Genomic DNA, 24,967 nt, shown 5'->3' on the forward strand with positions numbered 1-24,967 from the left:
GTATAGAAATGTGCACCAAAGTGTCCACAGATGGATTTGATTTACACAGTATGGTCTGCTATAACCTGTGAAGATTAGATAATGGGTTTTCTTAGATATAGTTTCTATTTCCAGCAGAAGACCTTATAACACCTTTAAGTGGTGTATCTGTAAATTCTGTTTATATAATGGACAACTGATCAAAACATATTCTGAAGCTACATTATAGATTTTATATGATCTCATATATAAATAGGTATAATCATAAATGTTGTCACATGTCTATGCCTATAAATGGTAATAAAATTTAGAAATCACATCTATTTTTATTTTATTGATACAGGCTAAGAGAAAATGCAGCTGTATCCACAATACAGCGATTTCAAAGCCCATGTTCTTCAGATGAGCAAGTCCATTTCAAGAGTAAAATCTAACCATAAATATTTTATAAGAAATTTTCAGTATTAAAACAAACCAGTTTATATGTTATAATTTACTAATAAAGTTGAATTTTAAACAGAAATGGAAAAAATCTGCATTATTCTTACCCCCCCCAATTTCTATGCATCTATGTGAGATTACTATTTTAGTGATAACAGTTTTGTTGATAATAATTTAGTGGCTTTAGTCATTACTTTGTTACATAGCAACCCTATACTAGTATTATTATAAAAGAGATTACTTGCTGTCATAAATACTCACCCTCCCATTCCTATCTTAATGTTGTCTAAATTTTTATTAAACCTACTAATGTGAAACAAGTGTAGTTTTTAAAGATAAAGGTTTGGGGATTTTTATTTTTTACTTATTTGGGGATAATGCTGTTATAATTCACAAGGGAGGTATAATTCCTCATGTGATCATGTCCGGTAATACTAATTCTATTTTCCTAACAAATTAATTTTCTGCTAATCTCAGTAAGTTATTTATCTATAAAGAAATGTATCTTCTCTTTAAATGAAATACTTGGAATTACACTTCAAAAGAAGAAAAAACTAGCGATTTGCCTTGGAAATCTTTGACTCTTCAGGTAAACAAGGGTCTGGGAGACAGGCTTCACCTTTTCATTTTTATAATATCTTTCATGGCCTGGGAATAATTCCATCTAAAGAAAGCGGAAAATGATAGGTTTTAACTCAAAACATTAGATTTTCGGATTTGCATTTTGACCACTCATTTATTTTGTATCTTTTGTATGTCAATCACTGTAGTGCTGACCACAATACTTCGTGGGATGATGGAAATATGTCTGCACTGTCCAATATAGTAGCCACTAGCCACATCTGACTATTGAGAGCAGATATGTGACTACTGTGAGTAAGGAAATACTTTTCTTATGTTATCACTTTTAACTAAATTGTCACCTATAGCTAGGGTCTACTTTACTGACTAGCAAAGCAAATCTAAGCAATAGGGATACAGCTTTGCTATGAAAAAGGCTCATAAAGCTTATTTCTCATTAGTCACAAAAATACATACAGATAAAAAATAAGTGTGCAATATTACCAAAGATAATAATAACAGCACTGGAGGAGTATTGAACAGAGATGTGAATCAAGTGAGAGAGAAAGCCACATGAGAATCTTGGGGGGGAAATGTTCCAGGTGGAGATAAGGAACTTATCTTAGAGGTTACTAAGCTAATACTTCAAGGAAAAAGTAACTTAGCTTCAATAGAAAAGCATGATATTTTAACTTATCTCTATAAATGCAATTAGTGGATATAAACTAATCCACTGAAACAAATACTCCTAAAATAAAATGATCACAACTAATACAACTTTAAATACTACTGCCACAAAGGCATATCAAACATTTATGCCATTTTTGATATTTACCTTTATCAATTAAAAGCTTATTTGTCAGTATTGCTTTGTAAGGCCTACACTCTTCAAAATGTTTTGGAGAGGTCCTCACTGAATCTTAATTTCCAAAGAATCTTGGAAATTCTACTCAAAATTTCTGATTGTACAGTAGATAAAGACCTTGAGGTATACAGATATTATATAATTCCTCTCACCAGGCCCTTTGACATCCAGTCCTCTGCTTTACTGCATGATGGTGCTAAGCCTGGTATTTTTAATACAGCAAACATTAGATAAGCAGAAAGTAAGACAGAAAGTAAGACAGCAGAAAGTAAGACACTACTTGTGAACAAAATATCAATGTTTGTTAAGTTAATGAGTTAATGATGAATGGTAGTAGAACTAATTTTTACTTTTCCCAAATTTGAAACTCCCAGATTTCTTCATGTTAAGGTCAGTAAGACTTTAATACCTTAAATTAGGAAGAAATGTTTTATTTTGTTGTGTCCATAATTAATTCAGTATCTAGAGGAAATTGAGTAATTAATGTATCCTTTGGAGAAAGATGAACTAGCAAATTGAATAATGTAGTTTCCATGATGGAACTTTGGATTTCTACTTTGAAAATGCTGAATCCAGCACACTGGGTGGTCAGAATCAAGTAAAAAGCTGTCCATGCAAAATTAGCAATTATAGATAGGAGAAGTGCTCAAATGCATTAAATAATATAGATTTGTCAACAATTTAAAATTTTTTTAATGTTTATTTATTCTTGAGAGAGAGAGAGAGAGAGAGACAGAGACAGAGCATCAGCGGGGTAGGGGCAGAGAGGGAGACACAGAACCCGAAGCAGGCTCCAGGCTCCGAGCTGTTAGCACAGAGCCCAATGTGGAGCTTGAACCCACAGACCAAGAGAACATGACCTGAGCCGAAGTCGGATGCTTAACTGACTGAGCCACCCAGGCACCCCTCAACAAAAATTTTTAAATATAATTAGTCTTACTATTTATAATTTGAAAATTTCTGTAATTTTGAATGATATATTTTAAACATAGCAGAAAACTTAATTTTTCTCTTAGAATACACATTGCTTTTTTAGTGTTCCATGTCCCTTAAGTTCTTGATTCTTCTTGGTAATATTTTAAAATGTTAAATGAAAAAAGTAAAATAAATAAAAATAAAAATGTCAAGTGAAAGCTAATTTTTCATTTGACCTTCTTATAGATAAGTAGAAAATGGGGGTAACAATGTCACACTGGAAATTTCTATTTTCTATCCTACTGAAAAATACTGCGAAATGATTGTACAAGAAGTTCTCAAGGCCTTGACCTCTATTCTACTCATGTATGATCTCTTAAGACTGAGTCTCTCAAAGCAATGAAATATATTTTTGATGTTTTAATAACCACTAATACTTGGTGGATGTTATGAAAATACTCCTTTTATTGGAAAATAATTCACTCTTCGAGGTTTTAATCTTTATTGCTAAGTCCTAATTCAAGAAGCAAAACAAATATATACCTAAATATACCTAGTACATACATTATATAACCACTATTATTTCTCTGACTAGAATGTACATTCCTCGGAAAATATATGTGCCTTCAAAAATGGAAATTCCTTGACAACAGGGAAAATGTCTTGCTTATTTTATTGTCTCAGATTCCAGCACATAACAGGCTCTCAATAAATACTTGATAAGTATTTGAATGACTTTGAAGTGTTCATCTCCACAATCTACCACTTTGTTCACGTCCTCTCCTGCTCACAATCGGATTGTTCTGCTGGCCAGAACGGTTTCCAATAATGTAAAAGAAAACAACATATAATTTACATGTTAGGAACATTTCCCCACCCTTCAGGTTGAAAACACTGGAAACAATGGAAACACCTGGCGAATTATTGTTGCTCCCTGTAATTTAACCCCAGATGCTACTTCAGGCACACCTCTAACCACTTGTCTACACAAGGCTCTGCCTGGTCAAACCAGCAGCACCCCCACTTAGACTGTTAATATACTTCTGCACGCTATTATCTCTCCTCTACTGGCCCCACCTCAGGCATCTCCCAGAGCATTCTCCTTTTTATTTTTTCCTCTACTAATTGTCCTTCAAGAAACTTTATGAAAGAAATAAAATTGAATCAAATCAGAAACAAAGCCTTCTTACTAGAATTGAACTATCTGTTTCCATGTGACCCAAAGTCACTTCTTTGATTTCTAACTTGTAAAAATTGGGGCAAACCAAATTATAATTAGAAGTACTATTGGAAGACTTAAAAGAAATTAATATAGTTCTTATTATCTATTAAGAATATAATATATATTTTTCTTCCACTATGCAGTCCATCATTCAATCTTAATTTTACCAATGGTAAGATGTGGGGAAAAAATATCTGACTTTCCAAACCCATTTGTTGCGTGTAATGGAGAGAATAAATATTAAAGTGATATGAAAAGACTAAAAACCAAACAAATATGTGATTGCCAACCTAAACTTTTAGACACTTTCTTAAGTTTCAATCTCTTCTGTAAAGTTTTCCTGACCATCCCACTCATAATTACAGAACCTGTTGGTTGCAGAACATTTTGGCTGCATATATATTGTCTAATCTTATTATATAAAATCCATAGATTTGTAAGTGCTTTTATAAAATGCTTTTAGGATCCTTGGGTTCCACACATATCCAGTGTGACTTAATGACAATAAATTCAAAGCTGGAGGGGTGGAGTTAGAAATGTATCAGAGGGGTCCTGGACTTTCTCACAAAATGGAAGGACAGCTGAATAAGCATTGGTGGCTAAACTCAGAAAAGTAGAATTAATTGTGAGTAAAGCAGATTACCTGGGAGATGTCATTTAAAATAATATAGATATCCTATGTGAGGGATAGTCCTTTCCTTACTTTTGTGTACAAAGCTGCAACATTTGCAACCATTCAATTTAAACACTTTGGTCATTGAACTATTTATTGACAGAAGCATATATGACTTCCGTGTGTTATAAGAAGTGTGTATGCAAAATTCTAGTATCTTTCATCAAGTAGCCAGAAGGGAAAACTGTTTAGTAGGAACCATCTTTTCTACCCAATTCTTTTTTTTTCTCCCCAATTCTGTTGTGGGTTTCTTCCTCCTATTGCTCCTTTCTCAGTCCATTTACACTCAATTTAATTTTGTAAAAACTAGGGGAGATAAACTGAAAATTTACACGTGAAACCTAATTATAGCACAATAAATTACTACTGTGCCCACATACGCCCAATGAAATTCTCATTTAGTTATAATCAAACATACATCCAGTGTCATGCCAGATTCAAGCTATGTCTAGGATACATTCTTCAGCCTGGTGAAATAAAGATATCTGATAAATTAATCCCACACCAGAATGGTTACTGTCATCAGATCTTCCTTTTCCTTGAAGCTTTAGTTCTTGGTCAGTTATATATAAGGAATCATGCTGTGTGCCACAGGATGTTGAACACACACACACACACACACACACACACACACACACACAGAAAAAGAAGAAAAAAGAAAGCCTCTGTCACACTTCCCTGATAACTTTATCCCTTCCATTCACACAATTCCTTTTGTGTAGTCATTTATCTATTTTTTTCTCTATTTAAGTTTCATTACATCTGATATAAGTAAATGCATAAAAGCACAATATCTCAAATCTGATCCGATGTTGAATGGACTTAAGAAGAGAATCTGAATCCCAACTATATTACTTGTCTGTTAAAGTCCAAAACATGAGTGTTTTCAAAAGAAATCAGTCGTAAAAATAAGGACCCTCTCATGCAAATCTGTATTACTGTAGGTCACCTTGGATATATATTCTTAGTTCACTTCCTTATAAGTGAGAAAAGAAAAACTCTAATTACAAGTAATGATGAAAAAAAAAAAGCCTACAGTTATGTTTATAGGAGTTTCAAAAAAAGGCTCTTTTAATTTTTCAAATTTGAAAGTCTCTTATAATCCCCATGGCAACATCTTTTTACTAGTTCTGTCCATATTTCTATAGAAGTGAAGTTAGTTTTAAATATTTCTGTTACATCAGATCTGATTCTACAAACAGGGCTATCATTAACAGTGTCAGTGATATTTAAGCTACACATACACATACAGGAATAAAAAACAATGTGACTTCCAAATTTTATACATTTAGATTATTTTGATTTTTTTCTTTCATACAAGTCAAGATGAATCTTTTTTAAAAAACTGACTGGACAGAATACTGTTAAAACAAAAAAAAAGTTGTTAAACTGAGAGGAAAACTTTGTTTTGTTTAGCAATATTATTTATCACTTTATGATGTTCACCATGTCCCATGTACTATTATAAGCCCTTTCAAATCATATTAATTTATTGATTATTGCACTCATATAAGCATGATACAAATGTTGATACATTTAATATTTCTCTGTTTCACAAACATTGAGACACTTGCAAACTGGCTGGCTCCAAATGAAAAGAGGGGACAAAGACAAAAAATTCAATATTGACCACGGAAGATGAAAATAAGCTTTGTAACTTCACTTTCCTCTCCATTTTTTTTATGTACTTCATTCTTCATAGGGATGATGCATCTTCAGTGAACTATTGGCCTGTTACGGACTGTGTCTGGTCATCTCCTCATATTACCACCTGCTTACTATTTGCCCAGAGAATAAAATCATTGAAATATTGGCTCAAAAATTACAATTGAGGAATTAAATTTACTACCAAAACCCAGGAATGATATCTTAAGATAAAAACAGATATAATTGGATAGTTTGCTGTTTTGTAATGTATATTATCATTGTTTCTCCAATATATTAATATTCCTATTTATTATTTTATTAGATTGATTATCCTTTAAACTTGAAGTTTTTTGTTCTAATGACCTCTGTAAATAATTGCAAGGAAATTGTTGGTAGTTTGTTTCTGCTCATGTAACTTCCTGAGGGAGAACTGATAGTTTTTTATGGTTCTGTAACTTTTCTGACAAAAGCGCACTGTTGGAACCACTCTGCCATTAGAATACACGTAGAAATAGAGTAAAGAACTAACATGTCTCCCAAACATAATGAAGAGACACGATTGATATAAAGGAGGGAATATCTACCAAGAGCCAGTAGTAATTACAATGGTGTGATACAGGTCAAGGAAGAGTTGCCAGTTTAAATGAAGGTGAATTCTGTGTGTGAATCTCCTAACAGGAGGTCATCAGAGCCACATCCAAATCGCTGCCAAAAAAATGCTTATAAAAATGCAGTAAGTACAGCCCCACCCAGTAAATTAATAACAAGGATTGAGGCCAATTAGATAAGCTGTGGGGGTGGGGGATGTTTCATGGTCATGGGAATGTAGGAAGATGTTATTATATTTTTACAGTACTAAATCTATAAAGATAGGTAGTAAATTAGTGATTGCCTAGGGCCAAGGTTTGGGGGCTGAAGGTTGGGGGGAAGAGATCAACAGTAAATAGACACAGGGATCTCATTGAACTGATAAAGATGTTCTAAAAGTGAGTTATAGTGTGCACAACTTGCTAAATTCACTGAAAGTTGTGCAATTGTTCACTATAAATGGTGAACAATATGATATGTAAAATGTGCTTCAATAAAGTCATAAAAAATAAAGGGATTGCTAACTTTTAAAGGAAAAGTTGAAGTGATTTACTACTTAATCTTGTAATAGTTTGTTATGAAGTTGAAACAAACTTTTTGGATACATTACTTAGTGTCTTTGATGCTTAAGTTTCCTCATCAGTGAAATGAGGATAAGAGTAACATTTACTTCATAGGGCTGTTTTGTGGGTTACAAAAATCCATGAATTAAAGAATGTGTGGAATGTATTTAATGCATAATAATTACTACATATAGCAGTTCTGGTAAGAATATCAGTTCACCCAAGCTGAAGAGGAATCGTAACTGGAGGGGAATAAAGACAGAAATCCATCCTCAAGAAACGGACTGGTAAAGAATCATACTCAGGATGTGGAATTAAGTTTGTGTTGGTTAGAATTCTCATTCAGGACATCTTACCCCTGAAAGATGAGAGAAATTACATTTATCTTTCAATTCTGGCAGAAGACTCACACACTTGAAAAGAAGGAAGAAAGGGAGGGAGGGAGGGAGGAAGGACAAGGGACAGAGAAATAGACACACAGACAGAAAGACAGACACCCTTACTACTTCACCTACTTTGAAATGTCTCTGATTAGGAATTAGAGAAAACTATAGATAGTGAAAATGTACAGTGAAAAGTCTCTCTGCATGTATATATGACAAATACTATTAAAATATTATAATAAACACCTTAAATTTTTGAACATATTTTCAAAGATGAATTCTTGGCAAATACATTTTTGACGTATGCTTATACAATGTTTCATATCATTGTCATTAACATACTTTTGTCTCTTTTTCAAATCAATCCTGACTCCTGGAATGAGTGTTGGAAGATTAAAAAAAAAAAATCCTAGCTGAGTCACACAGGAGCTGTGTGGCCTTGAAAAAGGCTCAGACACTGAGCTTTAATTTTCTCAGAAACGAGGATAGAAACCAAATTCGCACACTTTTTGTGGGGTCCAAACACACTATTTGATGTGAAATTACTTTATAAATTTATGTAGCTACGGGCAATAAAGAAAAACATTGTTGTTATTATTTTCTTTGTAAGAAGAAAGAAAATGTCAGGCAAAATCTAGGTTGGAAATGTGAGGGTGAACAGGAAATTACACCTGTGTTATGTCACTCCATGGGGACTGTCTGTGCACCTTATAGCAGCAAAAGGATAATGGACAAAATATAAAAAAGAAATCAAATTTAACAAATAGTGAGGACTGCATACATCAAAGAGAGTTTAAATTTAAAGCTGCCTATTTCATTTGGCTGGCTGTCTAGCTGCTTATTTGCATGTCTGCTCACAGCATCAATTATATATGTGATGAAGAACATTTTATTAATGTGATCAAAGTATTCATTCCTATGGCAAAATGTATGTTTTTAACGTGCTATCTTATTTTTCCTATTGTATGTACAAGATAAGGAAGGACAAATATTTCTAGGTTCTCTCCATTATCATAAGAGAAATTATTCCCCAAAAAGTTCATTTTCTAAAACTGTGCTAAGAATATTAAATTTCTTTTATTTGAAATACTTTAACTATTTTCAAAGAATATTTAGTAGGAGTTGCATAGAGAGCCCGATAATTTATATGTATTTGGTTTATTACCCAGGGCCATAGGTCCCTGGCAGATTTCATAGATGGGCTTCACAGGATCTGTGGAAACTTTGAATGATTTGCAATTAAAAAAATATATATGTGGGTATATGATTTTTTCTGGAGAGTGAGCCTACAGCTTTTAAATGATAATCAAAGGAGTCAGAACACAAAACATTTAAGCACTACTGGTTATAAAATGAAATACTTAAAGTAACAAATATATTTGTTATATTAATAACCATTTATATGCTTGAGGCTATTGTACATTTCCGAAATGACTAAAATAAGTAATTGCTAAAAGGCACAAAATAACATGCATGCGTTTAATCCATATATTTAGGAATAGTCCCTTAACTGTGCCAATTAATAGTTACTATTCATAAATGGATTAATTTCAGCATTCTTACTCTTATATGTAAGACATGAAGTAACGAAGCAAAGAAAATAACACATGCTTATCAAAACCAAAGTTTACCAGGATTTGCTTTCAATACTTTAAAAGTAGAATACCATTTTATTAAATATAGACTTATACTCAAACTGGCAAATAGGTGGATGATGACTTTTCTGGACTGTAAAAAAAAATATTTATTTTAAATATCAAGTATGCACTGTGTATAACAAAACAAAAAATAGTTATTTTCCCCATTGTATAGGAAACATACCTTTTTCTATCTTCCAAGTATAGTGAGGAACAAGTAATGAAATAAAAGTCACCTTAGCATACATCTTGCTATCTAACAAGATTAACTGAAATTTTATTTGAAAAAATATATGTAAATTATAATTGCTAATATGCATTAATAAAAACAACAACTCTGTCATCAGGTGTCTTCCGTAATTCATTTTGCCATAAAGTATTTGAGTTCCTACTATAAACCAGGAATTCTGCCAGAATTCTTTTGAATTTGCAGCATATTATTAAATCCCATTTGGCATACAAAACTCTGCTTTATCCCCTTCACCCACCCACCCCCCAAAAAAAAACCTAGTCACCTTAGAAATGAAGGCTGTAAGTACAGCATGCAAAACACATCAAATTATGCGTAAAGAAGACGCTTGGCAAAAATACACGCCATAATAAAGGCGATCAGTAGATATTTAGTCAATAAACTATAGAATCACCCTTTTTCTTCTGACATATATTTTAAAGTAACCAAAAAAAGAAAGTTAAAAGAACAATTCATTTACACTGGAGAATTCTGAATTTTTTAATATATTCATACGAGTAAATGGTTACTTGTACACTTTCAAAGATTCAGTAGGTGCTTTACTAAAGCTTTACTAAAGGAAATATATTTAAATATCAAAAGCAACTATATAAAAATAATGACCTCAGCCTATGATGCTTAGGCTAATAAAAAATATTAATAATAATTTCAAAGGTTCTATTCAAAAATTTAAAACTGAAAGCTGATATGTTATTTCAAAGAATATCAAAAGCAATTGCTGGCATTAAAATATGTATTAAAATTTGATTGTATAGTAGATAGGTAGCTCATTACATTTAATAAATAACAATAATTAGGTTTTACAATATAAAAGAATTAATGTCCCAATCATTCTCAATCTACCTAAATATACATATATTCTTATATATATACAAATTATCTATATAAAAATATATGAACATATACCCATATACATCTCTAAGATCAAGCACTTTATTTCTAGTCATCAAATACTTAAAAATATAGACTACATTAGCTGGCGTTGTCTATCAGAACATATTGGTGTCAGGCATAATATTCATTCTTTTCCACTACTGATTCTTGTTTAAAAATCACTTGCATCTTATAAAATATGACTAATATTTTTATTTAACCCTCCAGGTTAATATCAGAATGCATGTTTCAGGTGCAATTAAGTGGTGAAAGTGGTTTGGATAATGTGCTATATTCTTGTGTTTTAATATGTTTCAGCCCAGGTCATGATCTCACGGTTCATGAGTTTGAGCTGCATAGGGCTCTGTGCTGACAGTGGAGAGCCTGTTTGGGATTCTCTCTCTCTCCCTCTATCTGTTCCTTATCTGCTCTCATGCACATGCTCTCTCTCTTTCTGTCTCTCAAAAAACAAAAACATAAAAAACAAAAACAAAAAACAAAAGCAAAAAACAGAACTAATCCAAAGGGGAAAATGCATATTTGGGATCGCTCCACTTCCCCAATAGAAAAAGCACCCTGTTATCCCTGGCTGTTTAATATTTAAGATACCAACAAGCCACTTGCCCAGCTCCTATTTGTCCTCACATCTAACTACGTCAGTATTCAAAATATTTTTCATCATATGAATGGAAGGTAAAAAAGTGTTCTGTTTTATGTGTAGCATCAGAATGTGAGCGCAGGTGAAAATATTTTCATTCAACAACATTTGATGATTGGATTTGACCAATTTACTCTTTTTAAGGGGAAAAATCTGCAAAAACAAAATCAGCAAATAGGGCAGATGGGCTAAATCTCTCTGGGCTAACATATAAATTCAAGGGCAACAGCAATCTTATAATATGCATTCCATATTTATGATTAGTAAGTTTTCATCTCTGCTATTTCAAATGGAATCCTTTCACATGAAAAATGCCGGGAACTTTTAAAGGACATCCATGGTTTTTTTGTTTCTCTTTAACAAGTATATGGATAAAATAATCAATATGCAGCTGGGAAAGTGGTTATGAAAATTTAACTCAACTCCCCGCTTCTTATTGTAGGAAATCTAAACATGAAACACACACTTATCCCCATCCAGCATGTAGGGGTACATGTGTTTCATGTGGAAATGGCCAACTGGTTGTGCCCCAGCAGGCTTCAAGTGTGATTGAACTACCGTGGCGAACTCACATAAGAAACCTGAATTTTCTTAGCAAAATAAGTGAGTCTATACCTCAGTGAACTAACCCAAACCAAATATGGACATTTACATTTACTGTATTTGGGAGTCTAGCCTTATCTTTTTAGTGGGATGTCAAAGGTAACTCGCCAAACTTTCACTCTCAAATCTCCACTTAACTTCTGTCACTAGAGCATTAACAAGTTTGATTAACAGATCTGCATATATTTTCTCCACATTACCTCCATGTAACTGCTTCTCCTCATTCTAGAGCGCTCAGTTAAAGTCCAAACTCTTTGACATCCCAATGCTGCAAACTGGACGTAATGAGTTACTAGAAATTTGAGGGGGAAGCACATTTGGTGTCTTTTAGCCAAGGTTCCACAGGTGTTAGCAATTCACCACTTAGGAGAACAGCCTCCCGATTAAACAGGGGCTAACTATTCACCACACCAATGTTGTAACTCATCGTTTGATCAATAAGGTTAAGTTCAGGGAACCCTTATTAGAAAACCAGAGAACAATTTCAAAAAATGTTCACAAACAAATTCAACACAAAATCTCAACATTGTACAAAACAATTTCTGAAACTTTATTGTGAATTTTAAGATACATTTAGTAAAGTATGTTTTCCTTAATATAATTAATTAAAATAAATTGGAAAGAAATGCACATACTACTTTTTTAAAGCAAGGATAAGTACAGACTTTTGAAGTCACAATATATACAATTATATGAGTGCAATAAGCTTCCAAATACATTAGGTATATATCTGTTTAAATAAATAGTAAAATACTTGATTTGACATATGTGAGAGTCATACTGATTACACCAAAAATGTTTTACAAAATATAGCCAAAAATGGAATGTTACACATTTGATATACAACTTTTTAAAATACGTTATATATTCATTACTTAATTCAAATTATAGTGTACAAAAGTCCATTTTAATGAGGACAGTTTTGTGTTTTTAACACTGTTCAGCAAATATAGATATTAAGATGCATCCCTATACATGTTACTAAAGCCCCATCAACTGAAATCACTAGCACAGGGAGGAAAAAAAATTCTACCAATTATTAATAGTAATAATTTTTATTGATAAATTACTAATGTAACACACTGCGACATTATTTTGGTTATTTTAAGTCTTCTAAAATATATTACCTAATACTTGAGGCAAATTGTTTTTGTGTATATAGAAACTTAATTTGAAACCAAAATAGAAAGATATTGCTACATTGAACTTATCTACTCTGTAATATATTTCTTTTAAATAATACCTTCAGTTACCAGTTTTCAGTTGGGAAAATTTTCCCTATAATTCTTTAACAATAATGCTTTGTGTAGTGCCTTACTATGAATCTCAAGAACTCATTTCACAAAGTAGCAATAGAATATACTGTATTGTGAATGGTACCTATAGAATATTGGTATTATAGGAAAATGTCATGTTAAGTGTTTACATCTATAATTATTCATACATTGTAGTACAATAAGGGAAATTATTTTCAGCCATATTTCATCATTTGTAGCATACAGTTACACGTGACAATTTATTTGGAGTATATAAAAATGTGGCTATTTTGCAGAAGTAAAACAATATAATTACCAGGGTTTTTTTTTTTAATTGAAAACAAATGTTTTATTTTCCCTAAGGTTCTTTTAATAATAAAAGAATGGAAAAGGAATCAAACATATCCACCTGCCTTAGAGTGGTGAAGTGGGAAGATGGACAACTCAATGGTCATTCTCTAAAAATTACTTAGGCAATAATGATTGAAAAGATGCATTTTGCATTTACATAATGAACAATGTGCTTATCTGACTATGTCTACAAAAACTGCCTGGTAATATCAGAACACAATTATAGAATGACTAGGAGCACATTATCAGTTTTTTTCTTTTTTTACATTTGAACTACAAAAGCAATATAAGGAAACCTATTGTATGTGAACTAAACTTGCATTATTATATTTTTAGAATATTAGGATATCAACATATCTAAAAACAAGCAAGACAAGTTAAATTCTTCTAAACCTCCCCAGTACCAATTGCCTACTGTTTTATTGGAGCAGCACCACATGTCAAGCACCCAGTCAATCTCTATAACTCACCAAGTTGCCTTTTATTGGTCAGAATGAAAAGCATATACATTTTCTGCAAGAAGTCAGTTGATATTAGGGAGCCGGGTAGAGGAAACACACAAATGCAGATTTATCTACTTCTAGGCCATAAACCTCTAAAACATGAGCTCTGCCTTACTAACTATGGCACCTTATTTTTTTCCATCAGAGCTATTAACATTGTTTGTATGTTAGAAAGAAATATACTGGTTTATGATGGGGGGATTCCTTCTGTCCATATTTGCATTAGGGGTTTTGTGTGTGAGTGTGCTGGTATGTTTTCAGGTTAACACAAGATTAAATATAATTCAAGTAACATGTGATTGCCAAAGAGTAATTTTATTTCTTGCCCTGTAAAAAGAACAGGGGTTAATTAAGCAAATTGCTATGTCTTCTCAACACTTTGCACTTTAAGAGCTGGACAGTAGCATAGCAATGATTTGTTTAACTACATTCACACTAAGAGAAGACATTTCCAGTCTCTTGGCCACTCTCTCAGAATGTTAGAAACTAAACAATTCCTTAATTCTTTCTTAATTTTTTGAAGTTAAATAAACATAAATAAGGGCTCATAGGCTCCAAATATCCCTAAATTAGGTAACAAATTTATTGAAAGTTTAAAGACAGTCATCTCATTTATCTATATCTGGAACTCCATTACTATGGTCCATAGACTATATTTCTACTTAATGCCACCCTGTATATCAAAAACTCACCATAATCACCTCAAATGTCATATGATTATCAAATTTGGGACTTATTTTTTATAAATGATCTTATATTCGGCATATTTCTGATCCTTCTGGCTTTAATAATTACCATTACAAGACTTAATTTTTAAAAGCTTTAAAAAAAATGCTGTGAATTGCTAGAGTCCATTGCCTGATCTATAAGTGGTACCAAATAAGTTATTTTCATGTTGCTATAGTTCACTTCTGTCAATCCATGCACAGCATTCATATACATTTTGTGGTTTAAAAAAATCAAATGCATGCAATCGAGATATCTACTGAGAAGATATCTCAAATTAGGAATTGGTGTCCATTTGCTTTTTCTACCACATCACTGAAGAAAAACCACTACAGAACGTTTACTCTACTACTGTAATGTTGTCCAGTTCCATTAATCCTCTCCAAAGAGTCACACTCAAAAATCTAAAGATTAGCACTCCCATCAGAAATCTATGTAAAAATATATTCAAGAGCTTGCCAAATCAAAACAGTAATTTTATTAAGACACACAATCGATTTGCAATAAAAACAACTGAAAAGTTCTCAGATAACTTGAAAAAACACACAGCCTTAGCAGAAGGCATTTAATGCTTGAACAACACGGTGGTTAGGGACACGGTCAAAAATCTGTGCATAACTTTTGACTCCCCCAAATCTTAATAGCCTACTGTTTCCTGGAAGCCCTACTGAAAATGTAAACAGTTGATTAACACATATGTTGTCTATGTATTATATACCATATTATTACAATAAGGGCTACAGAAAAGAAACTGTTAAGAAAATAAGAGGAAAGAAGTTTACTGTACTGTATCTGGTAAAAAAAAAAAAAAAATCCACATGTAAGTGGATCTGAGCCAGTTCAAACCCATGTTGTTAAAGGGTCAACAGTATATTGCCATAATTCTACCACTATCATAGATAAGTTTGTAGCTGAAAAAAGAGCTGAAGGAAGCCTTCAATAGATTATAGTTAAAATATTTTTATTAAAACTTTTGGTAAGGTATGGAAAAATCTTTTCACTTCAGACAATTCATACAGCAATATGTATATGGTTATATAGATGCACACAATCATTGTATCTAGTTTTCTTATTACGGTCAGGCTAAGCATACCTTTCCAGTGAATATTTTTAAGAGATAAAAGTGGTTGTAATTAAAAGCACAAAAGCATACAATACATAGACTATCAGGCCTCTTTGTTGAATCAATTCTTGATACTTGTGAAAAATTATTTGATGAGCAAAAACGCATCAGCTTAAGTTACATAACTGTTTTCCACTTTTCTTTTTATTCATTTTATTGAAATTCTGAATGTGCAAAGGCTAGGAATTGGTGTCCATGTGCCTTTTCTACTACATCCCTGCAGAAAAACCACTACAGAACTTTTACTCCACTACTATAATGTTGTCCAGTTCCATCATTCCTCTCATGTCCTTCCTCAACTTCCAAGAGTTGATGTATATTAATACATAATTATGGAGGCAGAAAACAAAGTACATGCCGGAGAGCCTCTGCTCTCCTTAAGGCAGAAATTTCCGATAGTAAGACTATTAAATTTGGCTCTTGTAATGTCCATTTGGATGGAGCTTCTGATTCACAATCATAACCAATAGGCATAATGTTACTACAAATTATCACCAACACCCAGAATGTCAATGCAAAATTAATTTAGTTTCTCACAAGGCCTTGTCTGTTTAGTTTCTAAATACAGAAGAACTCCAGCCATATTTTAAGTCTTCTAGAAAGCTAAAGCAACACATTATGTTAAACCACTATATTCATGTCTGCACGCCAGGATTATAGTTTCCAAACCCCATCTTGGAACTTTATCATAAGACTGTAACCTATTGTAAAACCAAAACAGTCTGGCAGTCTTCTACCTAAACCTGATAAATAGAGATGACTAAAAGTGTTTGCTTTTATGTTTGGTCTCATTGAACATGAGTTACATCAAAAAACTGTAATTTAAAAAAAAAGATTACTTCTCTAAAAATGACTCTTTAAACAGACATACAAAAATCATTCCTCACAGCCCTACCACAAATTGATTTCTATCCTTACATGTTATTGAGTTCAAAGTAACCTGCCTGTATGCCTTTGAGTTCACATCTGAGAATTATGTTTTTCCAATATCTCACCTTAATAATTTAAAGAAATCTTGCCACTCTAGTTCACTGACAAATTAACAGATAAACTTAAGTTTGTTACACCAATGGTTGATCTAAAAGTATGCCCTTACCAGCCTCTTGTTTTCTAATTAGCAACATGGAATCTTTGGTCAACATGTTCAATTCTGCTCTTTAATTAGAGTAATTGAAAATTTTCTGCCAATTAAAGCTTATTAGTAAGGGTCATCAAGAAAAACCTGCTGCCCCCAAATCATACTAAACCTTAAATAATAACTGAGGCCACAAAATCATAATGTAAGTGATGCAAGTTTCAAAACTATAGGGTTTTAAAAGGATAAGTCAATCTGCTTGTCTCATATCAAACTTTTTCAAAGAGCTAATTTTTGTATTCTTTGGGAATGTGACAGTATTTATGTTCTAAATAAAAATAGCATTCATGAAAGCTACTCAATGATCCACATGCACTGGACACAATGGACAGAAAGTTTAGCATGTTGTACCCAGAATCGATTTCCTTTGCCAAATGGAATAAGGGAAGCTGTGTATGCCTAACACCTCAGTATTTCATTTTAACCTTCAAATGAACCTCAAAACTGCAACTTCCTTAGAAGATTTATCATAATGCATCCTTTATAAGAATCAATGATAAAGAAATTCTATTTGACTATAGGGCTGAAATCATTCTCCCCAGTTCTCAGACTTCAGAGGGATCTTAAAAGTCCAATAGGAGGTTGACAAGTGTTTACCATCTATTGTTAGAGTTGTAAGCAAGGAGGTATTAAGCCAGTAATGAAAGATGGTATATTTAACAAACTATATAAAATTAATGGATAATTTTGGGGGTTGTGGGTGATAAATCTGAAAAACCTAAGCAAGAAAATGGTTAAAATTGAATAAACAATTACTTATATGCATGTTTCTAAATAGACTCGAGGATGTGTTCCCTCAGTACATTAGAAATAGGTTGGGAGAAGGCCCGTGCTGATGTTAGCTGGCTCCTTTGTGCAGAGGTGGACGGTGGTTGATATTTCTGACCCATGCAGAAACAGGGGCTGGAATAAAATTTTTTGTTTAAGTCAGAAGGCATCATTCCAGTCTACGGGGAGAAGAAAGATCTTTTTGTTATCATCATGGTTTGACCTCCCCCTCTTTTCCATGCCTTCTTATCAGATATGAGTAGTTTAAAAAGAGGATAATCAAAAAACTCTTGTTCTATTTTGAGCTTAGCAGAATGTTTTAAATTCATTGCTAAAATCCACTGTTTGTGAAAAGCATTCAGAATCCTACTGCCTAAAAGATACAAATGCTCTTCCTACTCTTCCTACCTACTGCCTGTGAAGGTTCACTGCAACCTGGAAAGAAGTGCACAAGCCCCTGGTACAGTTGCATCACCGTGCCATGTGCTCAACGGCAAAATGCGTATGTGAAAGGAATTAAAAACAAAACACAGTAGACTTTATCCTTTTTTGCCTTCATACAAAGAATTTATTTTTGGCACAACTGACTCTTGGTGATGCACCACAATTTCATCTTTTTAACTTAAAGTGCAATCAAGAGGCAGTATTGCCTAGCAACTACGAGCAAAGCCTCTGGTAGAACACTGGGAGGGTTCAAGTCCTGGACTACTCTTCACTTACAGGAACTGTGACCTTAAGCAAATCATTTAACTTCGTCTCAGCTATAAAAGAGATATTAATAATAGTACCTGACTCACAAGGTCACTGTTCCTATTTAAGTAGTTAATACATGTAAAGTGTTGAGAAGAATGCCAGGCACACAGTGAATTCTCAAGTAAATGTTGGCTATTATCATTGTCTGGTGTTGGAAATCTAGTTTCAAAGCACTGTAAACTACGTTTTAGAAACAAAGGGATAATGGTGCTAAAGTGAATATTGTGATCTCTTTCAGAGCCCGAAATGCCCCCCATTTCTCCTGTGAAACTGTTTGCTATTTCACTGAAATTACTGTGGTTTATTTTGACCAGTTACTTTAATATATGCTTAAAGCATGTTTACATTTTTTTAGTAATAAAGCAATAACTAGTCATGTTAAAGTACTCAATAATTAGTTTCAACCTCAATAACATACTATTAGGATTAAGGAGTTTATTCTTCTTCTTAATGTTAGCTTTTCCTCGATACAGGTTACTCCAGCTCTATTATGGTTATCTCATGTTGCTTTTGTCCAAATTCCTAATGAATTTCTTTTCCAGGCAAAACATTGGAGGACACAGTCTACACAAATTCATTAGTATACAAGCATTCAATTCCAAATCAGATGCCAACACATCATTCTCTTTGTACTTTAGAAGAGAGGACTGATCTGATTAATCATATAGCTGTGATTCACTGTATTGTCCACAGAATGGCTCACACTGACAACGGTCCCTAAACTCACAGGATTTTAAGACTTAGCCTGTCCAGCTTCTCACCTTGCCAGTGACTGTTTACATCTCATTCCATCAATTACTGCTCAAAAGAGCTAAGACACCTCTTAGGCAAAAATCATAGAGTACTCATTTGACACTAATCTATGCAGCTTTTTGTTTTGTTTTATATTACTTTTAGATTCTTTATAATTTGTTGCTGCCTGCATTAGTAACATTAAATAGTTTGGGGGTTTTATTTTAAATAACTTCCAAACGACCTTATATCCATGGAAGGAATATTTTTAAAATATCAGGTCCATATAGCCATATGGTTAAGAAAGGCATCTCTCTTGATGCACATTCAAGATGTGAGCAGTGGGATAAGGTTGCTTAATACGAAAAATAAAAACAAACGTGTCTTGTGGCCAATATGTGGCATTCCTAGAACTGTACTTCCTCCGTCTTTGTCAACTCCTAAACCCATCCACCTACGGTGTAAAATTGTTTGTTTGTTTTTGGTAGTACCCTCCACCAAAATCCTGATAGAATTGCTCTTTCCTGAAGTTTTCATAAGATGACAGAGCGCAGTGCAGTAAGTCATGATAAATGTAAGCAAATGGTTCAGAAATCACTGAGGTAGTAGATATAAAAATAAGCACTCCTGGGCTACTGTCCAGGTTTCAGAACCATCCTGAAAGGCCCTGTTTCTGCATTGTTCTGGAGAGAATATGGTAGGCTGCTCTGTTGTGGCAAAACATAGCTCCAATTTATGTACCTGTAAGCAAATAGCACTTGCTGTTTGACATTCAGGTGGCATATTTGGGGGCTATTTCAGCTAATTTGCAATTCAGTCCTTTTAATCCCAAACTTGATTTTCCTTCAGCAGATTGACAGTTCTGATTATTTACATTATTTCTTCAGTTTAACTCTATTTTGTCTTTGAATGAACAGGCTGCCAATGAAAACAACAAGCATTAATTAGCTTTTCTAAGACACATCCTGATAATAAACACCAGCAATCCAAATGACCAGTTTGACTTTTCAAAAATTATATTTACACATTATCCCAAAACTATGTGTCTCCAATATTCACAAAAGTTAAAGTACTAAATTCATCTTCATGCTTTACTATAGAAAAACAAACAAACAAACAATCAGAGTAATATTACTGACAAAAATAGGGTAGCTACGTGCTATTTCAAGTGGATAATTTTCTAATCAAATTATAAACACCAATAATCTGCTTCAGATTTTAGAGTCCTTCTGTTTTGTGATTTTTTTATTTAGGAGGAAAAAGTTAATTTTCTAGTTCAGAAGGGAAAAATTAATCAGGCAGAGACAAAGAAGATAAAGGCAGTGCTCTGTTATCAACACTAAGGCAAGAGAGTGACAACAGATCATACAATGGGGATATTGCAAATTGTTCATTGTCAGGAGAGACTGAACCACAGGGTTTATTTTGTAATTGTTTTTCATGAGTCAATGTCAACATTGATTTGCACTGTTTGAACATGTATCAAATGATAAAAAGAAATAGGCCAGACAGATGTTGGGTAGTATAAGTCTGCCAAAAAGGATGACTAAGTTATTAATTAAAGACATAGTTCAATTTTTAATAAAAATGAAAAAAAAAAGGCTGAATCCAATGATCTAATTTTCAGATGAGAAAATCTAATTCTTAAGATGCTAAGTGAAACTTCAGCCAAGTGTAAGTGGTTTTGGATAGATAGGACTGTTGCCAAAAATCAGTAAGAAATACCAAAGTTTTGAAAATTGGAAAATCTATTTTAATAACCCCTACTGGTTCATTTTCTTTGGTAAAGCAATGCATAGTCACTTCCAAAAATCATAATAAGAAATTAAAACTGGGTAAAAACACCAAGTCAACAATCACTGTAATGATGAGATTGACACATTTCTAATTGTGTGTGGAAATTAGTTACTGCCAACAGAGTAACACTCACGTGATTTCCACATCAACCTTTGTTTAAATGTATCTGTTATCCTAAGCTTAATCTATCCTGTTTCTTGGTTTGAAATTAGCTTACCTAACTGTCCATATTTTCACACTGAAAATGGATTACATTAGTTATATGGTGGGTTATAGCAATACATTTATTATTTCCCCCCAAATTGCTTATATTTTAATCAGTATATTTAAGTGCCATTACACATTTTATTTCTAAGGTATATCATATTTTACCAGGTTTCAATTTTGTAGCTCATTTACATTATCATAATTACTTAGAGATAGTTGCCTAAGTATCCACAGAACAGTTGGAAAGATCTTTCCGGAGTTAGGCACCAGCTTGATGGTTATCACTGAAGCCTAACTGCAATTAAAATAGTACATTTGCTGGAAGTAAAAATTTATCTTAAAAAACGTCTGCACAAAAAAGTGCAGGTGAGGCATTAAGTGCACTATTTTTCAAAAAACCACCTCCAAAATTCTATTTAAATGCTGTTAAAATTTCAAAATGACCTGCTCATATAAACATCATCCATATGTAAATTAGTTTGAGAAATGATTACAGTTAAAAATAACATAGTCTGTCTTGCCTGAAATGTAAAGCTCAATTATGACATTTTCCTCTGTGATTAAAGGAAACCAAATTTTTAGGATATGAATGTTTCTCAATTTAAGAAATAATATATATATACATATATATATGTACGTATATATATGTATATATATATGTATATATATAATAAAGGTCTCTATTTTTTAGTATTTTATTGCATCAATTCCTTGAAATATTGTGATAAATATTCATAAAGAAAATGGACTTGCCCAAATCATAACCATCTGGAAGTAAAAGCCAATTAAACCAAACATTTATTCTGGCCAGAGTTTAACATCTATGTTCCACTTATGCTTATGTCTTTTCACAGGGTGAAGGTTGAAACACTGCTTTGCAGAATATCATGATTCAAAATACCCTTTTCTAAATGGATCCCTGTGTAAGTGGATCCCCATCTGTAGAGAACACTGTCTTCTTCAACTTAGGTTATTACTCAACATTATCAATGTATGCCATGTTTTTAAAGTGATTTTTAATATGGCAAATATGCTAATCTCAGAGTTACAGAAATGAAGTTTTCTTGCAACTATATTTTATTAACACCTTTGCCTGTGGAAGAAGTGTGATTTTAAGGATGAAAAAGTGTATTTCCCTCTAAATTAACCAAAGAATAAATTTAAATGTGGCATTCTTATAATTGAAGTAATAGATCTTAGAATTTTATTACCCTACTGAAAGATCAAGTCTCCAGCACTAGTTCAAAAAAAAAAAAAAGGCTTTAAAAAATATATTTCACGGAAATGATGACATCAATTTAAAACAGAGAGAACTCATATTTTAAGTAAGGGAATTCCAAGAAAAAAAGTATTGTGTTTAAAACCCACTGAAATCTTTTAAGGCAAATAAAATATCTTATTTTCTTAAAACTTCCCACTGTCAAACACTGTTTCAGGACCACTGAAGATACACAATAGATGTCTGTTGAATAAAAGAATTAACAAAAAAATATAGATTAATTTTTGTATATATCAGTAGAGGTCTTTGGCAAGAAAAATCATAGTTATGTATTTTTAAGATAAAAAATATTCTTAAAAAAGCATACATTTAAAACTATAGGATATTAATTCCGGAATACATTTTAGTATCCCTTAAGGAAAATGTAATATGGTTTAATAGTCCAGTGATAAGGCTGGATATTGTCTGGTTGTCAGGCTTATACCCAAGTAGGGGTTCCAGGCAGAAAAAATCCTTCACATTGCTAGATGAGAAAATCAAGTGGACCCTGTTTACATAAGGAGAGATGTGAGAATTGCAGTACAAGAAATATAATTTTCTTCATAGAATAAGTGTTTGGTCATTATCTGAACTGAAACTCATATATACTTCCAGGGGTGTACAATCACCTCTCTATTCTAAGAGTTAATAAAGGTTTATCACTGAGATGGACAACACATAATGGTGGCCCTCTTAACTTACATTTAGCCATGTTTAGTATACATTTATATGTGCTTGATGCCATGAGAAAACTAAATTTTTTTTTTAACAAAAGTAATGAATCTAAATCCTTGAAGCCTGATTCTTGCCATTTACCTGCATTTTACCTGATTACCTCCATGTTTGTCCTTATGGTGACATTAAGTAAAATTTACTGAACATCTATAATGCCATGCTATAATCCTTACAACTCCATGACGTTTGATACTCAAGGTAATATTCATACTATATCCCCACTCTGTTCACTATCTTAGTATATTACATCTTAGTATGAAACAAGCAGTAGTCTAAAGGAAATCACACCAGTGTGTCATGTTATATCTGTTTGATTCCATTTTTCCAAGCACAAGGAGTAAGTTTTCATATTGTTCTTGTTCTAAAGTCGTTTTTTCTTACTTAGCCACTGTCTATATATAAAATTAGAACTAAACTAAAAGGCCAATACAAAAATAATTTTATCACACTGAGAAAGTAGTAAAGGTCAGTAAGAAGTTAAAAATTTAATTTCTACAATCCTAGTTACATTGAGGCCAACTAAAAATTGGCTATATCTACTTATTTAGTTGATCAAGTTAATTGAATTAGTAACAAATCCCCACTACATTCTGCTCCAAATCCAAATCAATAACTTTGTCTTGATGATTTCAGCTAAGCTACCATAAAGCAATGATTTTGACCTCTGGTATATTAAGAAAAGGTATTTTTTCAGATACTATCATATTGTGTTATATTTTTATTTGTTGGGTCTCATTTATATTATGTCACCCATATACTCAAATGTTATAAACTTGCATATTCAAACATTAAAAACTCACTTATAAGTGAATATGGTATTTTAAAATAAGAAAGAAAAAAAAACTATTGGTTATTATGCTTCTGGCTTACATTTGATGAATCCCAGAAATATGATCCATATACTCCAAGGCATTTTAACTAGTTTGATTACACCATGGATGTCACTACTTCAATGGAGATGCTTTCTAGTCTATGGAATAATTGGAAGCAAAACCCAGCAGGTTTCAAATGGCTCCAGCTGTGTTAAGTACTGACTGTGAAACAGATTCTCTCTCTTATATGTTGTTTTGTAATAGGAGTGATGTATAAGGTGAAAATCCCCAGACGGGTGGAGTTCCTATGGGTAATCAACAGGGAAGTGAATTAATAACAAATGCTAAAAGCAGAATAATTTTAAATACAACATGTGAATGAAAATGGCGAAATACTCAAAATGAAAGATAAAGCAATTATATAAATGTGGCACAATAGGGACTAAGTTCAAAAGAAAACATAGGATCCTGTCTGTACTATTCAGATGCTGTTACAAGACCAACTTTTCAGAAATCCTAAATATCCAAAAAAAAAAAAATAACCAAAAGCAGATTAACAGCTGACATGCTTATTAAAAAGACATAAAACTCATATTCCAAAAAACCACCAAGAACAAAACTAAGAGGACACGCATTAAGTGCAATCTTCACCTCTGTCAATGGCAAACTGGTATCCTTGAAGACAAAAGAGAGAAAAGCAGGTAGGTTTTGTTTTTTGGGGTTTTTTGAAGTATCTGCCTACCATGGAACAGACGTTGACAGGGATCCATGTACCCGTTCACTTCATCTCATGATAACCTTATGGATTAGACATGATTACACTCATTTTACAGACAAGGAAAGAAAGAACTGGTACATTTAAATGATGTGCCCAATGTCACAGTTTCTAAGTAGCAGTTCATGGAGTCATTTTTCCTACGCCAAATATCAAATTACTTCTTGGGTCTCAGTTT

The 24,967-nt window shown here is 32.7% G+C and overlaps 1 protein-coding gene and 1 long non-coding RNA gene across 10 annotated transcripts in view; one reads left to right on the forward strand and one right to left on the reverse strand.

The window, feature by feature from the left end:
• Positions 1–520, forward strand: part of LOC122236553 — a 128,427-nt gene extending 127,907 nt beyond the window's left edge. Inside the window, exon 7 of the long non-coding RNA XR_006214600.1 lies at positions 323–520. This is a non-coding gene — a long non-coding RNA (uncharacterized LOC122236553). The remainder of the gene's footprint in view (positions 1–322) is intronic.
• PCDH9 (protocadherin 9) overlaps positions 1–24,967 on the reverse strand; it is a 922,428-nt gene that overhangs the window by 881,394 nt on the left and 16,067 nt on the right. The gene's annotated exons all lie outside the window — the stretch shown is intronic.

Source organism: Panthera tigris, chromosome A1 (assembly GCF_018350195.1).
Source record: "Panthera tigris isolate Pti1 chromosome A1, P.tigris_Pti1_mat1.1, whole genome shotgun sequence".
In the NCBI taxonomy this organism is placed as follows: domain Eukaryota; kingdom Metazoa; phylum Chordata; class Mammalia; order Carnivora; family Felidae; genus Panthera; species Panthera tigris.